Source organism: Sorex araneus, chromosome 3 (assembly GCF_027595985.1).
Source record: "Sorex araneus isolate mSorAra2 chromosome 3, mSorAra2.pri, whole genome shotgun sequence".
Lineage (NCBI taxonomy): Eukaryota > Metazoa > Chordata > Mammalia > Eulipotyphla > Soricidae > Sorex > Sorex araneus.
This window is the reverse complement of record NC_073304.1, coordinates 156321667-156328574: the sequence shown is the minus strand read 5'-3', so window position 1 is coordinate 156328574 and position 6908 is coordinate 156321667.

The window sequence follows — 6908 nt, the reverse complement described above, 5'->3', positions numbered from 1 at the left end:
ACAGGAATGGTGCCTGCAGGGAAGATGCAGTTGGGTATGCACAGGGCAGTAGCAATCACACAGGTGCTCCTGACTTCCGGGCAGCCCATCCTGAGCATTCACCATTCTCTTTCTCAAATCAAGAAACCAAGGCTCAGGAAGGTCAGACGAAATGGTCCATTATCATTTTCCTGTCTGCAAGGGTTTGGGGCTACAGCTCAAGAATCCTTTCAGGATGGCGAGTGCCACATTCTATATATAAAACCATGACATAGAAAGAAAACATGTAAGAAAATCTTTCAAAAGGGTCAGAACCCTAACTGCACTTATGTTCTTTGCCTGGGTGTTTGGGGTTTTTCTTTTCTTTTTTTTCCCCACCAACTCAATGAATTTCGTTTCTCTGCTCCCTGGAAAGAGCTGGGATCAGAGCAGCCCTTTAGCTTATTCTTTGTTCCGGTCCAACGTCTCCCAAATGTTTGGTATTTAATGAATGTCTATTAATAGAGCTCCTATCCACGGCCTATCCACGGAGGAATTTGCACTCTGTGGGGTCTCTTTGTTTCCACATACAGACCAACAACACAAAATCAGGGGCTGCCTATTTTCCTTAGGCAGATAATCAGCCCCAGAGGCAGCTTTTCAAGAGAGCAGAATTCAGTCCACTTGTCCAGATGGGACTGGCTGTGAGCGGGTGCAGTCAGAGTGGCATCTCCCGTGGGCCCTCTGCAAGCACATTTCTGGAAACTTCTCCTGCTCCAGCCATGCAGAACATGAGGGTGCTGCCTGGTCTGTCTCCATCCCCCTCTCAGCTTCCTTCTGCCGCAGTGCCTCCCGAGAGGGCAGAGAAGAACAGCCCCGGTCCAGGAAGGAGGGAAAAGATGCTCATGAAAGCAAGTGAGTGGAGCATGATGGTGCCAAGCCGGGAGGCAGAAGCTCGTTTCCCACAGTGGGAAGCGGGAGAGTGCGCCAGGTTAAGAGCTGGGGGTGGGCGGTGGGGTACTCTTGCCTTCCCTTCCCTCCCTCAAACTGGGGTTAGCTGCATGCCAGGCAAATGCTGTAACCCCAGCGTGACCTCTCTGGCCTCAAGAGTGCTTCTTTTAACCAAGATACACAGCAGAGAACAGTGCTGCTACAGCCTGGTCATTCCTCCCCACACTGACAAGAGAGGATCAGTTCGGTTCTAGCAGCGCAGGGAAGGAACAAGATGCTTTAGGCTGTTTACTTTCCAGTAGGGGCTCCAGCTAACCAATAGCTGTGTCTGATTCTTTTCAAAACTCATAGTACCGCTGGCATTGGCTTTTATTAGGATTAAATGGGTTCCTATATATAAAACACTTTGAACAGTGCCTGGCCTATAAAAAGCAATATATGAAAGCCACAAAGGAGAAGGGAGGAGGTGCATACAGAAAGAAACCAGGGGTTGACCCGGCTCTTGGGGCTCGAGAAGGCCTCCAGGAGGAAATGGCACTGGAGCAGAGATCCAAGGAATCAGGCAGAGGTATAGACCCCAGGATGCCAAGGCCAAAGAGTGGGGACAGCACAGAGAGGAGGCATGAGGGAGCTGACTGCAGGTGGGTGGGGAGGGCAGAGTCAGTCCAATGGACCAGCCCAGCACATTCCCAGGTGCCTCAGCACCCTGTCACCTTGTGGACTCCAGCTTCAAAGGGGGTTTCCATTTGACTCAGGCTTGTCCAGGTGTGCCTGTTAGGAGCACAGGTCCTGGAAGCGCCATAGAACTGGCCAGGTGGAGATTCAGCTGAAAGCAAACTGGGCCCAGTACTGGAGCTCAAGTCCTCCAGTACTGGAAAGATGCTCCCCAGGGAAGGGACCCAGGACCTGGGGAGGGATTCCTACTCTGCATAGCAGGGCCCGGCGAGATGGTCCCCAGTGCCAGTTGAAAAGAGCATCTTCCCTGGAAGAATGAACGTGCTGTAACAGTGGGCAACAAGCACAGGCTGGGGGCGGGGATTCCCCCACACCCACATATGCACCATCACACAAAGCCTTCTAGAAAGTGAGGCTACAGGTCAGCTTCAAGACCAGACCTGCTGCTTAGGCAACAACCACCCTCCCTGCCTACCTCACTCCCAGGGCTCACTCCCCTCCTAGCTGGCTCCTAGTCTCAGTGCTGCTAGTACCCCCTTCCATGTGGCACCAGTCATGGCCAGTGCAGCCTCCCACGGCTTGAAGGAGAGTTGAGTTTCCTGCTTGTCAAAGCTCTAGAGTAGCTGGTACAACCTCGGAGACCTCAGCGGAGAGGAAGCACATGCCAGTGTCTGGGCCAAAGTCCTGTGAGGCTTTTGGGTGGGGGCAGGAGATGGCTGCAGCTGCAGCTTCTATACTGCAAGCTTGAAGCCACAAGTTGGGTCCTGGCAGCTCTGCTGAGCATCACAAACCATGCTGCTGCCAGGCACGTGTGAGTGCAGTACTCCAGGAGAGAGACCCCTGGCTCCAGACACGGGTATGCAGGTGCTTCAGCCAGGAGAACAGTGGCCATAGGTAAGAGCTCCTCAGGGACCCTGCGAGCACTGCAGCCAGATTGTGCAAGAGTATCACCACAAAAGTCGCCATCCTGGTGAGCACATGGGCAAGCACCACAGCTAAAGGTGAGTATGTGCCCCCCCCTCCAATGAGCACTACAGCTGTGTGTGAAGCCCTGATGTGTGACCTGGTGAGCATCACAACTTAGTGTGGGGCCACCTCGATTTAATGTGGGAACATCATGACAATGTGGGGGCACCGCAACTAAATGTGGGACCACCGTGACTTAGTGAAGGAGCACGATGACTTAACCTGGGAGCACCACGACTTAATGTGGGAGTATCCGAACACTCGGGTGTGGAAGCACCACATTCAAATGTAGAAGCACAACTTAAATGGGAGCATCATGACTAAATGTGGAGCACCACCTCGCAGGTAGCAGTCCCTGGTCATTGGAACAATTAGAGAGGGGAAGGAAAGGAATATAGAAATATCAGGGTATTTTAAAAAAAAACTTGCCCAGGAAATGAGTTTTTGGAGAGGACACACATGACAGCCCTGGAAGAGTAACGTTTGGATTTACCACCCTGCCTCCAGCAATAGGAACCAGTCCCATGGCAGCCGGTCCAGGCTCCATCCCTAGTACCGTAAGCCCCTGTGAGCATCGCTGAGTGCAGGCGCTGGGGAATAGCCTGGTGACCCCGAGTACTATTATACCCTCAAGCCTTGCATGGACCTGTAGAGAATTGCCATGAGTGGCCCTAGGATGCCTTCCACCCCAAAAGCGACAGAAACCAAAACCCAGATTTCTCTTAGGCCTATGATAGCCCAGAGTGAGGGCAAGTGCCTGGGGGTGAGCAATGAGGCCACAGCAGTGGCCTACCCAGCTGGCTGCTCAGGGTCTGGAGCCGGCCTTGTGTATTCGTATATAGTTTTTGTTTGTTTGTTTTTGCTTGTTTGTTTTTAATTGAATCAAAATGAGATACAGAGTTAAAAAACTGCTCATGGTCGGGTTTTGGTCAGTGTTCCAGTACCCACCCCTCCATCAGTGTACATTTCCCACCACTAATGTCCCCAGTTTCCCTCCCACCATCCTTTCCCCAATCTGTCTCTATGACAGGCATTCGACCCCTCGTCTCTCTCTCACTGGTTAAAGCTTCTATGTTACCTCTACACAATGGAATAGTATGCAGCTGTTAGAAAAAAATGAAGTTATGAAATTCGCTTATAAATGAATGGACATGGAGAATACTATGCTGAGTGAAATGAGTCAGAAAGAGAGGGACAGATGTGGAATGACTGCACTCATTTGTGGGATATAAAAAAATCATAATATGAGATTGATACCAAGGACAGTAGAAACAAGCGCCAGGAGGATTGGTCCATGTTGTGTATATTTCCTGTCATATTCACCAAGGAAGAGAGTGAGACTGTGGTATCTCAGGAATCTAGCTGTCACCTTGAAAAGCACTATCAGCTGCCCCCTCTGAGCAGTACCCCAGAGAGAACACCAGCACGTGCAATGGAGCACTGCCCATGAATCATGAAGAGGCCACAGAGGGACATGGGAAAGCTTGGGGTAAGGAGCTGACAGTCAATGGCCTGAGGACACTCGGGTATGGGAAGGAGTCAGGGAGCCAGGTCTGAGACCCTTAGTCCCTCCCATCCACTAGAGCCTCAGCATTCACTGAGGATAGTGCCAAGGACTCAAGGCTGGGGCCCAGGGTTCTGTGGTTGGGCCATGGCCATTGGATGCAAGGGCATCCAGTGCCCAGACTGGGCAGACAGCTGGATAGGCAATAACGTGGCTGGTGGCGAGGACTCCAGCCACCGCAGAAAGCATGCTGGCCTGCAGGGCTGGCACTCAGGAAAGCCACTTCCAGCTGCCACTCTACCAAGACATTTAGAGAGAACAAGACTGGCAGGTCCCTGAGGCAAACCAGGAGCAAAGCCCGCAAGTCCCTGCACAAAAGGTCACCTGTGACCTCTGGACTGAAAATGCCTCTGCACCTGTCACCACGGGCTTAACTATGCTTCCAGATGCCACTCAGAGAGGCGTTGGAAGCTGCAGAATGATTTTCTTTGCTGTGGAACATGTGCTGGAGAAGCCCCTGCATGGGTCTGGGATTAGAGGAGCAGCAGTTCAGGGGTGGCCGCACGGGAGAGAGGTGGGGAGCCCTGAAACTCAGGGGGGTGGGGGCTCAGCTATGTTTAAGGCCACGTTCCTTCTGGAGCAACCCATGGTGGAGAGCAGAATACTGGGTCCAAGTCTCTGCCCTTGCAGAAGAGGAACAGTGGGAAAGATAGAACTTTCCAGGACCCCATCTGTTCTACCTGGGCTGCCCGAGACTCTCAGTGTTGTCTAGCCTTTGCCAAAGCCCATTTCTGCTGCCTCTCCCACTCCAGCCTGGTTGGATTTTGCTGAAATATCTTGCCCAGTGGATCCCAGTTTGGTGTTATTTGAGTCAGATCCACTTAAGCTGCTAAGAGCTTGTGGGCTGCCACATATTGAGTTAGATCCACTTAAGCTGCTAAGCATCAGAAGGCCGTGGAAGATTTGAAATTGGAGAGCTGAGTAAGGTGGAGGGGCAAAGCAAGAAAAAATGGGGAGAGGCAATGCCTGTTTTGTGCTGGGTGGGGACATGTGTGCTGGGATGGTGTGCCCCAGGGGCGGCCACCCGAGATGCAGGATGCTGGAAGGAAAGGAACCAGGAGTCAGCTCACAGCCACCTGGGGAGCCACGCTGTGGAGCTGGCAGAGCCTCAGTGCTACAGACTTGGGACCTACTTGCAACCACAACATGTGGCAGCCCGCAAGAGCCAGGAAGACCACTGTGGGGGTCTCGCTTCATTCTCTGTTACAGATGAGGCAGGGACTGGTCCCTCTTTCAGACCAAGAGTTCCAGGGGACTTGGATTACTCTAGTAGCAGTGCCTTTTGGAGAGAGAGAGGTGTTCCTTCCCATCAGTGCAAGAATGAGGGCCCTTGGGGGCACCAGGGCCCATGAGAGAACCAGACACCTGAGTGCTCTCTGACAGCAAGAGCTGTCCTTAGCCTGCCACCTGCATAGCCCAGAGAAGCCGGGATGGAGACTGGAGCCCCCCTTTTTGGTTTTGAACAGATGGGGGTTCTAGAAGGACGGCAGTTTGCTGAAATCCGTACTGATTACTTGCGGTGACATCACCAGAAATTTGTGGGGTAATGGTAAAAGAGCAACTGATTTCTTTCTCCATGAAGCATGGGACTGAGAAGCCTTCTTGGGTTGTGGCTGAGCTCACTAAGTCGAGTTGCTTTGGGCAAGAGGAAGGACTTCTAGTAAATACCAGAGTCACGTGCTAACAGCAGCTACCTGCAACCTGGAATCCAGGGTCCCAGGGCAGGCCTGTCCCCCCTTTTAATCCCTCTTTGCTCTGCATGTTGGATTCATTTTCCCAGCTGCACAATCTCCTCCATGAGGCTCCAGCCACAAACAATTTACCAGCCTTTCCCGTCTTGCCTTTGGCTATCCAAGCCTCCCAAAACTAAGCTCCAAATTTCAGTTTGGACCTCTGGAAGGAAGTTCTCTACTGGTATGGCTCAGGTCACAAGGCCCACCAGTGCCACCATCAACTCCATTCCCATGATCTTAGTATATGTCCCACCTGGCTTGGATTTGTTCATATTACCCAGCCCTGAGCTCCAGACCCCACGAGGGTCTTTGCCTGATCTCCCACCTTCCTCCAGTCATGTCGAGTGGAGATTTCATCCAGAAATCTCTTGAAGCAATGCTTATGTCCTTTTCAGGAACCCTGGAAGGTACTTAGCCTGTCCTTCCTCTCCATGAAAGCTGAACATTTTCCCTCACTGTCCCTTGAATCCTTCTGGGTGTGTGCTTCTTGCTGGTTCCAAACTTTAAAACCCCCAAACATTTTCAATCAAGTCACCCCTCTCTGTCCACTCCAGTGCTCTGCCCATTTGTCAGTCGGTCCATCGATCATTCCTCCAAAGGCAGGAACATTTCCTTTACACTCATCCCCTCTATCCTCATCTTTCCTCCCTAAGAGAACAACCCATCCAGAATCCTGCCATTCATTGGAGGTTACATTTGGACCAGAAAGGACAAAGAGAGGGAAAACGTCATATTTTGGAGACAGAAGTGAAACCTGGCACTATATTATTGAGCTCTTGCATGAGAACCTCCAATCCAGATGGGTGAGAAGTGCCACAGGGACTCTGGACCTCCCTGAGCAAGTTTGGGAGTCCTTCTCCACCAAAAGAGAAACAACTGTGATAAGAAAGGGAATTCAAGTTACAAAAAAAATTCTTGGAGACAGATATTAGAAACACACCAACACCCAAGTCAGGATAAGAATGCAATGGGAACATTGTTGAACCTTCTTCATGAGGACTGGGTTTCAGCGACCTGGTATGGAAGAATTATGGTCAGTATTAAGACTAAGTGATGTTGTG